This window comes from Rhinoderma darwinii, assembly GCF_050947455.1.
Source record: "Rhinoderma darwinii isolate aRhiDar2 chromosome 5 unlocalized genomic scaffold, aRhiDar2.hap1 SUPER_5_unloc_25, whole genome shotgun sequence".
NCBI classification, from domain to species: Eukaryota; Metazoa; Chordata; class Amphibia; order Anura; family Rhinodermatidae; genus Rhinoderma; species Rhinoderma darwinii.
Genome location: NW_027461782.1, coordinates 214,969 through 230,502, shown reverse-complemented (window position 1 = coordinate 230,502; position 15,534 = coordinate 214,969). Strand labels below are relative to the sequence as shown.

Genomic DNA, 15,534 nt, shown 5'->3' with positions numbered 1-15,534 from the left:
TGTTCAAACCACCTCTCTATTTTTCAAAAAATCTCATCACTCTGGTTCATTATTTTATTTTCCCATCAAATACAAGATAAGTCAAACAAAATTCCTCAAACTAAATACCGCCATTTTAACATTCGCCATATCCCTTCCGCATCCATACCTTTTTCTAGATCCCATTTATAATAAAAATACAATTTAGCCAATACCATACTAACCACATCCTCCATCTCAAATACTTCTCTTTTATACACATTCAAATTCCTCGTATTCCACAAAACCTCTTTCACACAAGTCAAAAAAATCCACAACACTCTATCCTTTTCACTACCCAAACTACACAAACCAAACAAGACAATTTCGTACGTCAAACTCTTCAAACCAGTCAATTCTTCGCACAACCCACTCAACTTTTTCCAAACATCCTTTGCATGCTTACACGACCAAAACACATGACTCACATCCTCATCATCCCCACAACCTTCTCTCGGACACCTTTCAGATGCAACCAAACCTCTTCTTTTCTGAACACTCCTTACAGGCAACACTCCATGTACCGACATCCATAACAAATCTTTCTGCTTATTTGACACATCATACGTAACAATCTTCTTCCACACAGACCTAGACTCCATCGAATTCAAACCATTTACAGAACACATCACATTATTCATACACATACTTCTCACAACATTCTTTTCACTCAAAAATCTCTCCATTCTTACATCCTCTAGCTGGAACTTTTTAATAAATTTTTCAACATACAAATACCACCCTGTGCACTGAAAAGCAATTGGTTTACATAAATTACGTTTTTCCCACCTTAGACGCTGAATCACCGTTCCAGCTAAATATTTCGACATTCTGGAAGCCTTGGATTCTTTAAATAAAAGCTCTACAAAAAAACGTACACAATTAATTCCGATGAAAATCTCCAAATTTGGGAAATCCAAGCCTCCATTACGTCTGCTTTTCATTAGAATTTCTCTCTTTGCCTTCTCAATCCCGCTCCCCCATAAAAAAAGGAACAAAACTCTATTCACTTTTTTTAACATAGCTACAGCAGGAGGAAAAACCAGAGCAACATATAAAATCATAGGAAGAATAATACTTTTGACAATTAAAACCTTCCCCGAAAAAGAAAGATCCCTCATTCTCCACATTTCCAACTTTCTCACAATCCTACCACCTAACTCATCCCAACTTTCTCTCCCTTTCAGCTCATCATCAAACACAATACCCAAAATTTTCACACCATTCACCTGTTCCATATCAGAATCACTCACCCGCTCATTACTGAAAAAAATTTTAAATTTGCTCTTACCCCAATTTATTTTAAAAGCAGACGCAATACAAAACATATTTACGATCAACTTCACTCTGGACATATCATACACTGAATCACACAATACGCAAATATCATCCATATATCCCAAAGCTTTCACACGTTTTCCATCACACCCGGGCACCACCAAACCTTTCACAACCTTATCATTTCTAATCATTTGCAACAATGGTTCAATCGCACAAATAAATAGGATGGGAGACAACGGACAACCCTGTCGCACACCAGACATAATATTAAACGATTCTGAAAAAAACCCATTCACCTGCACACAGCTCTTTGCATTCGCGTATAAATTCTTCAACAAACTCACAAACTGAACCGGAAAACCCATTCTCTCTAACACTTTGAACAAAAACACATGCGCCACACGATCAAACGCTTTCTCAAAATCTAACGCACACACAATCACCTTCTTATTCCGACCCTTACAATCCTCAAGCATGTCCCGCACCAACGCCACGTTTTCATGCAATTTCCTTTTCGGTACCGCACATACCTGATCCTCATCAATCACACACCCAATCACATCTCTCATACGATTCGCAATCAGCTTGGCAAAAATTTTATAATCCGTATTAAGCAAAGTAATTGGTCGCCAGTTTTCTAACCGTCTCTTGTCTCCTTTTTTATGCAACAAAACTACCATACCCTTCTTCATCACATCACACATATTAATCCCAGAAAACAACACTCTCATAACTTCTATAACATCCTTCCCAATTATATCCCAATATTTCCCATAGAAATCAGCTGGTATTCCATCGATCCCTGGAGACTTATTTTTAGCCATACTTCCCACCACATCCTTTACTTCACCATCCATAATCTCACCAAGCAAAAACGCACATTCACTTTCAGGAACAAAATTACACACAATATCCAAAAACTCCTCATCATCGCCCAAATCACATTTCTTCACATCATACAGTTTTTTATAAAAATCAGACACCACATCAATCACATCCTTACCGAACACCTCCTTATCATCCTTATCCAATAATACATTCATTCCACTTTTTCCACCACACATTTTTTTAAAGAAAAATCTAGTGCACTTCTCGTGATTATCTCTAACCTCCACCTTAGACCTAAATATAATTTCTTTCCCTTTCTCTCGGAACCACTCCTTAATATCTTTTTTTGTTTTTTCCAAATCGTGTCTTACATCCATACCCAAATTTTTACATTGTTGAAGGAACGTCATCCGCATATTAAAGCGTGAATATTCTAATCTTTTCCTTCTCGCTCTTCTATACCCTATCTGTCTAAAAAACCCACCAATCTTTTTTTTCACCCATACCCACCATTCACACACATTAGAGAAAGAACTTTTCTTCCTAACCCAAAACCCATATTTTTTCCCAAACCTAGTTTTTTCCCTTTTATCACTCAGAAAACTAACATTCATCTTCCATACCCCTCTACCATAAAAGAAATTATTTATAACAAAAACCCCCAACAAACACTCGTGATCTGAAAACCACACTCTCTCCTGCGCATAATCTACACATTTCATTGCAGAGGTAGAAAAAAAGAAAAAGTCCAGACGAGAATCCGTTCTTCCGTCATCGGCATGATAGGTAAATGGACCTGGTTTCCTGGTGACAGCGTCCTGCAAAGCAAAGTCCTGCAAAATTTTATTCCACAAAACTCCGGTAGCGTCCACATTAGACTCTGTGGATCCAGCTCGGGCCTGCTTCTCCAGGATACAGTTAATGTCACCAACAATAATTACAGGAACTTTACCGTGTAGAAAAAATTTTAAAGTATCAAAAAGTGCCAACCTATCAGATTTCACAGCATGGCCATAGATATTGATAAGCCTAAACTGCCACCCCTTGTAGGATAGTAACACGCAGACACATCTTCCTTCCTGAATGATTTGAGTCTGTTTGATGACAAACTCATTATTTTTAAAGAGAATACCAATTCCATCGTTCCTATTTGTGGAAGAAAAGGACCAAATTGCTTCCCCAAACTTCCATTCTTCTTTACTAGGATTTTTTGACAAACCACATTCTTGTACACAAACAATGTCACTGCCCTTAGAGGCCAAAAAGTCCAGGACTGCAGCACGCTTGTGAGCAGAGGAGAACACCCGTACATTTTGAGAGACAATCTTTAATCTCAAAGACATGCGGGCATAGTATGGTTAGTGCAAAGGAAAGCCATGAGATAACCAGAACATATCACGTCCCAGGGAAATACATAGCTCTTTCCAGATTTGCCACATTGACTTCACTGAGGAAACCTTCCCCAGGAGAGCTGGGTACTTCTGAGGCCACCTCAGATGACTTAGGGCTAGAACTAGAGTCACTGTCCAGCAATGAGAAGGGATTTGCATGAGCAGAATCTTCCAATAAGCCTATCTTCAGTCTCTTCACCGCCTTTCCAGACTTCCCCCTTTTTGAGACCACTTTATGAAAAATTTCAGCACTAGTGGCACTAGGCATCCTGGCCTCCTTCTCGTCCTCCTCCGATATTGACCACTCCACTTTAGCTGAGTCTTCCATTTTTGACTCTGGGCTAGAAAAAGACAAAATTTGCATACTTGCACCATCATCAGGGGAAGCACACCCAATAGGTGGCGCTGTGTCTTCACCTTCCATAGGCATAACCCCAGGTGTTTCATCAACACTTTGCTCTGCAGGAGGGACCACACCCAACTCCATGCTGTTAGTATGTGAGGTTAGAACCTCTCCTAATCCAGCTTTCCCAGGGTCCTGAGAAGCAGGCACAGAAACACTGCCAGCTGGCTCTGAAATTGCATCAGAAGTGGCAGCAAGGGAACTTGTTGTTCTCACCTGTCTGCCCCATGTTCTTCTCTCTTGCCCTAAAAAGGGAAACACCTTTGGACATTTCCTACAAGTATGACCCGGCAAACCACAAATGTCACACCTGGATGGGGAAATACATGCACTAGCCTCATGTCCTGTTTCTTTGCAATTCCTGCATACTTTGCCTTTACATGCATCTTTGGTATGCCCGTAGGAAAAACATGATCTGCAAAAACATGGCATATCTTGGTAATAAAGATATCCCTTATTACCACCAATTGAAAAATTTGCAGGAGGATTCATCACTCCTCCAATACAGCTGGAGTCAGGTTTCAGCCTGACCCAGTACTTAATATCACCATTGAAAACTCCCCATAGGTTCTTCTGCTCCACACCTCCTCTAACATGGGTACAGTAGTGAGCTAAGAAGGCCCTGACCAGCCTTCTATCCAGAAATGGGTTATACATGTGGATGGTAATACATTTCTCCACTGCTGAAAAAAGAGGTTGCACTTCAATAGATTTTAAAGCCTCATGCATGTGTTTCTCCTTGAGCAACTGAAAAACATTTAGACAGTAGGCGGCCTCAAAAAAGGATACATCATATGTAGCAATATTGCTGAAAGCTTGGATACAGAATACCTCTACCAACTTAACTCCAGCCAGGTCCAGAAGGATGTTCTCAATGATATGTCCAGTATCAACTTCTTCTCTCCTCTGCTCATTCACCACAAAACGGATAGTGTTACGCACAGCTGCCATCTTGAAAAGGAATGCCCAACGGCACGGTGATCGCTCCCAAAAACGTCGGATAGGACTCCACGAAAAGGCCGAACCCCCCGGCCCAGACCAGGCAATGAACCTGATCTGAGCCAAAAGGCCGAGAAGCGATAACCCGAGCGGCCCTTGCCTTGCCCGAGCCTGTCCCATACTGCTGTTCACCCCTTGCAGCGATTGATTCAGCCTACTCCTAGGCAATTCCATGGGGCCCTGCAGGCTCACACACATTTACAGCTACTAAGCGGGAGGTGAATAAAGGCCGGAGAGGAAGCTACACAGGATTTGCTTCTTTTGCTTGCACCACAATGCAGTGCTGAAAGAGGAGGAATCTACATAAAAACGCCTTCCTGGCAACGCCCAAATGCCCTCCTGCCATGCAGATAAACACTGGCAGCGGCAGCAAGTGCATGCCCACAGCCACCCCTTGTTCCTTCACACCTTGTATCAGCTTTAATCCAGTCCAGTCCGGTGCTGCCTGCTGAGCAGCACTGACCAACACTGCCTGGGCCCAGGCTTTTATCTCTGAGGCAGGCCCCATTATGATGTCAGAAAGCTGGCTCTGGAATCCTGAGGGCTCCACTATGACACGTGCAAAGTTCCGTCTGAACTTTATATAAGACGGTGCGGCTCAGTCAGTCACTCAGTGTTGCCTGAGAGGGCAACACTGCAACAGCCGGCCGCCAGGCTGTCTTTTTTTTGCACATTTATTTGCCTCCAGGAGGCCACAAGAGGGAGACAAGGGACTGCAAAATGGAAAATAAGCATCCACCAACTTTACAGACAACTTCTCTTTGCTCCTACAACCTCCATCCTTGCACAGTTTGTTATTCTTCTAGGTAACATAGTAACAAATCCAAATTGCTGCTCTCTTTGTAGGCAAGCAAGGCTTTGTTGCAACTGCAATTCTTACTTCTTCTTGAAATGTAGGGACGACAGTACATTCCATCACATCCATGTAGTGTACACAGGTAGGTCCATTGTGGCGGGCAGGCAGGCAGGCAGGCGGGCGGGCGGGCGGGCGGGCGGCTTTAATGGCTGTTTGCTGTTCCCCTACTCCACTCCGCTATTTGACTGTGGTGCTGCATCAATCAGTGGCTGGCTCAGGTGCAGCTCTTTAACCTACCTAGGAGGGAGGGCGGAGAGAAGACAAGGAAGGTGAATGAGCTGTTCCAATGTGAAATGCCGGAAACACAGAAACACAGAAGACACACACACAACAAGAGGTGGCAATGTATTAATTAATTGCATTTAATAAATGAGCTCATTATCACACATGACTGTACAAATGCATTGTCCAACAGGTGTTGAAATAATGGGATTAAAAGGGGAGATCCCATCAGAAAGACAAAAACAATAGCAAACACAAATAGCACTTTTGGAATCTGATTTTAGTCAACACATAAGGGAAGGGTGCACCGGTCCTGGAAATACTGCAATACCAGGTCAATGCGTGGAGTGGACAGAGCAAGCTCTATTTCCATCTCCCTGTTCTAAAAATCCATTTAATATATGGTCCCCAGATAGGGGACGTATCAGATATTAAACTGATAAGAACAGATACTACACTTGATCTTAGCCAAAAGGCCGAGAAGCGATAACCCGAGCGGCCCTTGCCTTGCCCGAGCCTGTCCCATACTGCTGTTCACCCCTTGCAGCGATTGATTCAGCCTACTCCTAGGCAATTCCATGGGGCCCTGCAGGCTCACACACATTTACAGCTACTAAGCGGGAGGTGAATAAAGGCCGGAGAGGAAGCTACACAGGATTTGCTTCTTTTGCTTGCACCACAATGCAGTGCTGAAAGAGGAGGAATCTACATAAAAACGCCTTCCTGGCAACGCCCAAATGCCCTCCTGCCATGCAGATAAACACTGGCAGCGGCAGCAAGTGCATGCCCACAGCCACCCCTTGTTCCTTCACACCTTGTATCAGCTTTAATCCAGTCCAGTCCGGTGCTGCCTGCTGAGCAGCACTGACCAACACTGCCTGGGCCCAGGCTTTTATCTCTGAGGCAGGCCCCATTATGATGTCAGAAAGCTGGCTCTGGAATCCTGAGGGCTCCACTATGACACGTGCAAAGTTCCGTCTGAACTTTATATAAGACGGTGCGGCTCAGTCAGTCACTCAGTGTTGCCTGAGAGGGCAACACTGCAACAGCCGGCCGCCAGGCTGTCTTTTTTTTGCACATTTATTTGCCTCCAGGAGGCCACAAGAGGGAGACAAGGGACTGCAAAATGGAAAATAAGCATCCACCAACTTTACAGACAACTTCTCTTTGCTCCTACAACCTCCATCCTTGCACAGTTTGTTATTCTTCTAGGTAACATAGTAACAAATCCAAATTGCTGCTCTCTTTGTAGGCAAGCAAGGCTTTGTTGCAACTGCAATTCTTACTTCTTCTTGAAATGTAGGGACGACAGTACATTCCATCACATCCATGTAGTGTACACAGGTAGGTCCATTGTGGCGGGCAGGCAGGCAGGCAGGCAGGCAGGCGGGCGGGCGGGCGGGCGGGCGGCTTTAATGGCTGTTTGCTGTTCCCCTACTCCACTCCGCTATTTGACTGTGGTGCTGCATCAATCAGTGGCTGGCTCAGGTGCAGCTCTTTAACCTACCTAGGAGGGAGGGCGGAGAGAAGACAAGGAAGGTGAATGAGCTGTTCCAATGTGAAATGCCGGAAACACAGAAACACAGAAGACACACACACAACAAGAGGTGGCAATGTATTAATTAATTGCATTTAATAAATGAGCTCATTATCACACATGACTGTACAAATGCATTGTCCAACAGGTGTTGAAATAATGGGATTAAAAGGGGAGATCCCATCAGAAAGACAAAAACAATAGCAAACACAAATAGCACTTTTGGAATCTGATTTTAGTCAACACATAAGGGAAGGGTGCACCGGTCCTGGAAATACTGCAATACCAGGTCAATGCGTGGAGTGGACAGAGCAAGCTCTATTTCCATCTCCCTGTTCTAAAAATCCATTTAATATATGGTCCCCAGATAGGGGACGTATCAGATATTAAACTGATAAGAACAGATACTACACTTGATCTTAGCCAAAAGGCCGAGAAGCGATAACCCGAGCGGCCCTTGCCTTGCCCGAGCCTGTCCCATACTGCTGTTCACCCCTTGCAGCGATTGATTCAGCCTACTCCTAGGCAATTCCATGGGGCCCTGCAGGCTCACACACATTTACAGCTACTAAGCGGGAGGTGAATAAAGGCCGGAGAGGAAGCTACACAGGATTTGCTTCTTTTGCTTGCACCACAATGCAGTGCTGAAAGAGGAGGAATCTACATAAAAACGCCTTCCTGGCAACGCCCAAATGCCCTCCTGCCATGCAGATAAACACTGGCAGCGGCAGCAAGTGCATGCCCACAGCCACCCCTTGTTCCTTCACACCTTGTATCAGCTTTAATCCAGTCCAGTCCGGTGCTGCCTGCTGAGCAGCACTGACCAACACTGCCTGGGCCCAGGCTTTTATCTCTGAGGCAGGCCCCATTATGATGTCAGAAAGCTGGCTCTGGAATCCTGAGGGCTCCACTATGACACGTGCAAAGTTCCGTCTGAACTTTATATAAGACGGTGCGGCTCAGTCAGTCACTCAGTGTTGCCTGAGAGGGCAACACTGCAACAGCCGGCCGCCAGGCTGTCTTTTTTTTGCACATTTATTTGCCTCCAGGAGGCCACAAGAGGGAGACAAGGGACTGCAAAATGGAAAATAAGCATCCACCAACTTTACAGACAACTTCTCTTTGCTCCTACAACCTCCATCCTTGCACAGTTTGTTATTCTTCTAGGTAACATAGTAACAAATCCAAATTGCTGCTCTCTTTGTAGGCAAGCAAGGCTTTGTTGCAACTGCAATTCTTACTTCTTCTTGAAATGTAGGGACGACAGTACATTCCATCACATCCATGTAGTGTACACAGGTAGGTCCATTGTGGCGGGCAGGCAGGCAGGCAGGCAGGCAGGCGGGCGGGCGGGCGGGCGGGCGGCTTTAATGGCTGTTTGCTGTTCCCCTACTCCACTCCGCTATTTGACTGTGGTGCTGCATCAATCAGTGGCTGGCTCAGGTGCAGCTCTTTAACCTACCTAGGAGGGAGGGCGGAGAGAAGACAAGGAAGGTGAATGAGCTGTTCCAATGTGAAATGCCGGAAACACAGAAACACAGAAGACACACACACAACAAGAGGTGGCAATGTATTAATTAATTGCATTTAATAAATGAGCTCATTATCACACATGACTGTACAAATGCATTGTCCAACAGGTGTTGAAATAATGGGATTAAAAGGGGAGATCCCATCAGAAAGACAAAAACAATAGCAAACACAAATAGCACTTTTGGAATCTGATTTTAGTCAACACATAAGGGAAGGGTGCACCGGTCCTGGAAATACTGCAATACCAGGTCAATGCGTGGAGTGGACAGAGCAAGCTCTATTTCCATCTCCCTGTTCTAAAAATCCATTTAATATATGGTCCCCAGATAGGGGACGTATCAGATATTAAACTGATAAGAACAGATACTACACTTGATCTTAGCCAAAAGGCCGAGAAGCGATAACCCGAGCGGCCCTTGCCTTGCCCGAGCCTGTCCCATACTGCTGTTCACCCCTTGCAGCGATTGATTCAGCCTACTCCTAGGCAATTCCATGGGGCCCTGCAGGCTCACACACATTTACAGCTACTAAGCGGGAGGTGAATAAAGGCCGGAGAGGAAGCTACACAGGATTTGCTTCTTTTGCTTGCACCACAATGCAGTGCTGAAAGAGGAGGAATCTACATAAAAACGCCTTCCTGGCAACGCCCAAATGCCCTCCTGCCATGCAGATAAACACTGGCAGCGGCAGCAAGTGCATGCCCACAGCCACCCCTTGTTCCTTCACACCTTGTATCAGCTTTAATCCAGTCCAGTCCGGTGCTGCCTGCTGAGCAGCACTGACCAACACTGCCTGGGCCCAGGCTTTTATCTCTGAGGCAGGCCCCATTATGATGTCAGAAAGCTGGCTCTGGAATCCTGAGGGCTCCACTATGACACGTGCAAAGTTCCGTCTGAACTTTATATAAGACGGTGCGGCTCAGTCAGTCACTCAGTGTTGCCTGAGAGGGCAACACTGCAACAGCCGGCCGCCAGGCTGTCTTTTTTTTGCACATTTATTTGCCTCCAGGAGGCCACAAGAGGGAGACAAGGGACTGCAAAATGGAAAATAAGCATCCACCAACTTTACAGACAACTTCTCTTTGCTCCTACAACCTCCATCCTTGCACAGTTTGTTATTCTTCTAGGTAACATAGTAACAAATCCAAATTGCTGCTCTCTTTGTAGGCAAGCAAGGCTTTGTTGCAACTGCAATTCTTACTTCTTCTTGAAATGTAGGGACGACAGTACATTCCATCACATCCATGTAGTGTACACAGGTAGGTCCATTGTGGCGGGCAGGCAGGCAGGCAGGCAGGCAGGCGGGCGGGCGGGCGGGCGGGCGGCTTTAATGGCTGTTTGCTGTTCCCCTACTCCACTCCGCTATTTGACTGTGGTGCTGCATCAATCAGTGGCTGGCTCAGGTGCAGCTCTTTAACCTACCTAGGAGGGAGGGCGGAGAGAAGACAAGGAAGGTGAATGAGCTGTTCCAATGTGAAATGCCGGAAACACAGAAACACAGAAGACACACACACAACAAGAGGTGGCAATGTATTAATTAATTGCATTTAATAAATGAGCTCATTATCACACATGACTGTACAAATGCATTGTCCAACAGGTGTTGAAATAATGGGATTAAAAGGGGAGATCCCATCAGAAAGACAAAAACAATAGCAAACACAAATAGCACTTTTGGAATCTGATTTTAGTCAACACATAAGGGAAGGGTGCACCGGTCCTGGAAATACTGCAATACCAGGTCAATGCGTGGAGTGGACAGAGCAAGCTCTATTTCCATCTCCCTGTTCTAAAAATCCATTTAATATATGGTCCCCAGATAGGGGACGTATCAGATATTAAACTGATAAGAACAGATACTACACTTGATCTTAGCCAAAAGGCCGAGAAGCGATAACCCGAGCGGCCCTTGCCTTGCCCGAGCCTGTCCCATACTGCTGTTCACCCCTTGCAGCGATTGATTCAGCCTACTCCTAGGCAATTCCATGGGGCCCTGCAGGCTCACACACATTTACAGCTACTAAGCGGGAGGTGAATAAAGGCCGGAGAGGAAGCTACACAGGATTTGCTTCTTTTGCTTGCACCACAATGCAGTGCTGAAAGAGGAGGAATCTACATAAAAACGCCTTCCTGGCAACGCCCAAATGCCCTCCTGCCATGCAGATAAACACTGGCAGCGGCAGCAAGTGCATGCCCACAGCCACCCCTTGTTCCTTCACACCTTGTATCAGCTTTAATCCAGTCCAGTCCGGTGCTGCCTGCTGAGCAGCACTGACCAACACTGCCTGGGCCCAGGCTTTTATCTCTGAGGCAGGCCCCATTATGATGTCAGAAAGCTGGCTCTGGAATCCTGAGGGCTCCACTATGACACGTGCAAAGTTCCGTCTGAACTTTATATAAGACGGTGCGGCTCAGTCAGTCACTCAGTGTTGCCTGAGAGGGCAACACTGCAACAGCCGGCCGCCAGGCTGTCTTTTTTTTGCACATTTATTTGCCTCCAGGAGGCCACAAGAGGGAGACAAGGGACTGCAAAATGGAAAATAAGCATCCACCAACTTTACAGACAACTTCTCTTTGCTCCTACAACCTCCATCCTTGCACAGTTTGTTATTCTTCTAGGTAACATAGTAACAAATCCAAATTGCTGCTCTCTTTGTAGGCAAGCAAGGCTTTGTTGCAACTGCAATTCTTACTTCTTCTTGAAATGTAGGGACGACAGTACATTCCATCACATCCATGTAGTGTACACAGGTAGGTCCATTGTGGCGGGCAGGCAGGCAGGCAGGCAGGCAGGCGGGCGGGCGGGCGGGCGGGCGGCTTTAATGGCTGTTTGCTGTTCCCCTACTCCACTCCGCTATTTGACTGTGGTGCTGCATCAATCAGTGGCTGGCTCAGGTGCAGCTCTTTAACCTACCTAGGAGGGAGGGCGGAGAGAAGACAAGGAAGGTGAATGAGCTGTTCCAATGTGAAATGCCGGAAACACAGAAACACAGAAGACACACACACAACAAGAGGTGGCAATGTATTAATTAATTGCATTTAATAAATGAGCTCATTATCACACATGACTGTACAAATGCATTGTCCAACAGGTGTTGAAATAATGGGATTAAAAGGGGAGATCCCATCAGAAAGACAAAAACAATAGCAAACACAAATAGCACTTTTGGAATCTGATTTTAGTCAACACATAAGGGAAGGGTGCACCGGTCCTGGAAATACTGCAATACCAGGTCAATGCGTGGAGTGGACAGAGCAAGCTCTATTTCCATCTCCCTGTTCTAAAAATCCATTTAATATATGGTCCCCAGATAGGGGACGTATCAGATATTAAACTGATAAGAACAGATACTACACTTGATCTTAGCCAAAAGGCCGAGAAGCGATAACCCGAGCGGCCCTTGCCTTGCCCGAGCCTGTCCCATACTGCTGTTCACCCCTTGCAGCGATTGATTCAGCCTACTCCTAGGCAATTCCATGGGGCCCTGCAGGCTCACACACATTTACAGCTACTAAGCGGGAGGTGAATAAAGGCCGGAGAGGAAGCTACACAGGATTTGCTTCTTTTGCTTGCACCACAATGCAGTGCTGAAAGAGGAGGAATCTACATAAAAACGCCTTCCTGGCAACGCCCAAATGCCCTCCTGCCATGCAGATAAACACTGGCAGCGGCAGCAAGTGCATGCCCACAGCCACCCCTTGTTCCTTCACACCTTGTATCAGCTTTAATCCAGTCCAGTCCGGTGCTGCCTGCTGAGCAGCACTGACCAACACTGCCTGGGCCCAGGCTTTTATCTCTGAGGCAGGCCCCATTATGATGTCAGAAAGCTGGCTCTGGAATCCTGAGGGCTCCACTATGACACGTGCAAAGTTCCGTCTGAACTTTATATAAGACGGTGCGGCTCAGTCAGTCACTCAGTGTTGCCTGAGAGGGCAACACTGCAACAGCCGGCCGCCAGGCTGTCTTTTTTTTGCACATTTATTTGCCTCCAGGAGGCCACAAGAGGGAGACAAGGGACTGCAAAATGGAAAATAAGCATCCACCAACTTTACAGACAACTTCTCTTTGCTCCTACAACCTCCATCCTTGCACAGTTTGTTATTCTTCTAGGTAACATAGTAACAAATCCAAATTGCTGCTCTCTTTGTAGGCAAGCAAGGCTTTGTTGCAACTGCAATTCTTACTTCTTCTTGAAATGTAGGGACGACAGTACATTCCATCACATCCATGTAGTGTACACAGGTAGGTCCATTGTGGCGGGCAGGCAGGCAGGCAGGCAGGCGGGCGGGCGGGCGGGCGGGCGGCTTTAATGGCTGTTTGCTGTTCCCCTACTCCACTCCGCTATTTGACTGTGGTGCTGCATCAATCAGTGGCTGGCTCAGGTGCAGCTCTTTAACCTACCTAGGAGGGAGGGCGGAGAGAAGACAAGGAAGGTGAATGAGCTGTTCCAATGTGAAATGCCGGAAACACAGAAACACAGAAGACACACACACAACAAGAGGTGGCAATGTATTAATTAATTGCATTTAATAAATGAGCTCATTATCACACATGACTGTACAAATGCATTGTCCAACAGGTGTTGAAATAATGGGATTAAAAGGGGAGATCCCATCAGAAAGACAAAAACAATAGCAAACACAAATAGCACTTTTGGAATCTGATTTTAGTCAACACATAAGGGAAGGGTGCACCGGTCCTGGAAATACTGCAATACCAGGTCAATGCGTGGAGTGGACAGAGCAAGCTCTATTTCCATCTCCCTGTTCTAAAAATCCATTTAATATATGGTCCCCAGATAGGGGACGTATCAGATATTAAACTGATAAGAACAGATACTACACTTGATCTTAGCCAAAAGGCCGAGAAGCGATAACCCGAGCGGCCCTTGCCTTGCCCGAGCCTGTCCCATACTGCTGTTCACCCCTTGCAGCGATTGATTCAGCCTACTCCTAGGCAATTCCATGGGGCCCTGCAGGCTCACACACATTTACAGCTACTAAGCGGGAGGTGAATAAAGGCCGGAGAGGAAGCTACACAGGATTTGCTTCTTTTGCTTGCACCACAATGCAGTGCTGAAAGAGGAGGAATCTACATAAAAACGCCTTCCTGGCAACGCCCAAATGCCCTCCTGCCATGCAGATAAACACTGGCAGCGGCAGCAAGTGCATGCCCACAGCCACCCCTTGTTCCTTCACACCTTGTATCAGCTTTAATCCAGTCCAGTCCGGTGCTGCCTGCTGAGCAGCACTGACCAACACTGCCTGGGCCCAGGCTTTTATCTCTGAGGCAGGCCCCATTATGATGTCAGAAAGCTGGCTCTGGAATCCTGAGGGCTCCACTATGACACGTGCAAAGTTCCGTCTGAACTTTATATAAGACGGTGCGGCTCAGTCAGTCACTCAGTGTTGCCTGAGAGGGCAACACTGCAACAGCCGGCCGCCAGGCTGTCTTTTTTTTGCACATTTATTTGCCTCCAGGAGGCCACAAGAGGGAGACAAGGGACTGCAAAATGGAAAATAAGCATCCACCAACTTTACAGACAACTTCTCTTTGCTCCTACAACCTCCATCCTTGCACAGTTTGTTATTCTTCTAGGTAACATAGTAACAAATCCAAATTGCTGCTCTCTTTGTAGGCAAGCAAGGCTTTGTTGCAACTGCAATTCTTACTTCTTCTTGAAATGTAGGGACGACAGTACATTCCATCACATCCATGTAGTGTACACAGGTAGGTCCATTGTGGCGGGCAGGCAGGCAGGCAGGCAGGCAGGCGGGCGGGCGGGCGGGCGGGCGGCTTTAATGGCTGTTTGCTGTTCCCCTACTCCACTCCGCTATTTGACTGTGGTGCTGCATCAATCAGTGGCTGGCTCAGGTGCAGCTCTTTAACCTACCTAGGAGGGAGGGCGGAGAGAAGACAAGGAAGGTGAATGAGCTGTTCCAATGTGAAATGCCGGAAACACAGAAACACAGAAGACACACACACAACAAGAGGTGGCAATGTATTAATTAATTGCATTTAATAAATGAGCTCATTATCACACATGACTGTACAAATGCATTGTCCAACAGGTGTTGAAATAATGGGATTAAAAGGGGAGATCCCATCAGAAAGACAAAAACAATAGCAAACACAAATAGCACTTTTGGAATCTGATTTTAGTCAACACATAAGGGAAGGGTGCACCGGTCCTGGAAATACTGCAATACCAGGTCAATGCGTGGAGTGGACAGAGCAAGCTCTATTTCCATCTCCCTGTTCTAAAAATCCATTTAATATATGGTCCCCAGATAGGGGACGTATCAGATATTAAACTGATAAGAACAGATACTACACTTGATCTTAGCCAAAAGGCCGAGAAGCGATAACCCGAGCGGCCCTTGCCTTGCCCGAGCCTGTCCCATACTGCTGTTCACCCCTTGCAGCGATTGATTCAGCCTACTCCTAGGCAATTCCATGGGGCCCT

The 15,534-nt window shown here is 46.1% G+C and overlaps 7 non-coding genes across 7 annotated transcripts; all 7 read right to left on the bottom strand.

Moving 5' to 3' along the window:
* Window positions 1–6,295: 6,295 nt before the first annotated feature.
* Window positions 6,296–6,486, bottom strand: LOC142688132 (U2 spliceosomal RNA). The gene has a single exon (XR_012857288.1). It is a non-coding gene; the product is annotated as a U2 spliceosomal RNA (small nuclear RNA).
* A 1,301-nt stretch (window positions 6,487–7,787) lies between these two features.
* Window positions 7,788–7,978, bottom strand: LOC142688131 (U2 spliceosomal RNA). The gene has a single exon (XR_012857287.1). It is a non-coding gene; the product is annotated as a U2 spliceosomal RNA (small nuclear RNA).
* Window positions 7,979–9,279: 1,301 nt separating this feature from the next.
* LOC142688130 (U2 spliceosomal RNA) lies at window positions 9,280–9,470 on the bottom strand. Its single transcript, XR_012857286.1, has one exon. It is a non-coding gene; the product is annotated as a U2 spliceosomal RNA (small nuclear RNA).
* Window positions 9,471–10,771: 1,301 nt separating this feature from the next.
* LOC142688128 (U2 spliceosomal RNA) lies at window positions 10,772–10,962 on the bottom strand. The gene has a single exon (XR_012857285.1). It is a non-coding gene; the product is annotated as a U2 spliceosomal RNA (small nuclear RNA).
* Window positions 10,963–12,263: 1,301 nt separating this feature from the next.
* LOC142688127 (U2 spliceosomal RNA) lies at window positions 12,264–12,454 on the bottom strand. Its single transcript, XR_012857284.1, has one exon. It is a non-coding gene; the product is annotated as a U2 spliceosomal RNA (small nuclear RNA).
* Window positions 12,455–13,751: 1,297 nt separating this feature from the next.
* On the bottom strand, window positions 13,752–13,942 carry LOC142688126 (U2 spliceosomal RNA). Its single transcript, XR_012857283.1, has one exon. It is a non-coding gene; the product is annotated as a U2 spliceosomal RNA (small nuclear RNA).
* A 1,301-nt stretch (window positions 13,943–15,243) lies between these two features.
* LOC142688125 (U2 spliceosomal RNA) lies at window positions 15,244–15,434 on the bottom strand. The gene has a single exon (XR_012857282.1). It is a non-coding gene; the product is annotated as a U2 spliceosomal RNA (small nuclear RNA).
* Window positions 15,435–15,534: the final 100 nt, after the last annotated feature.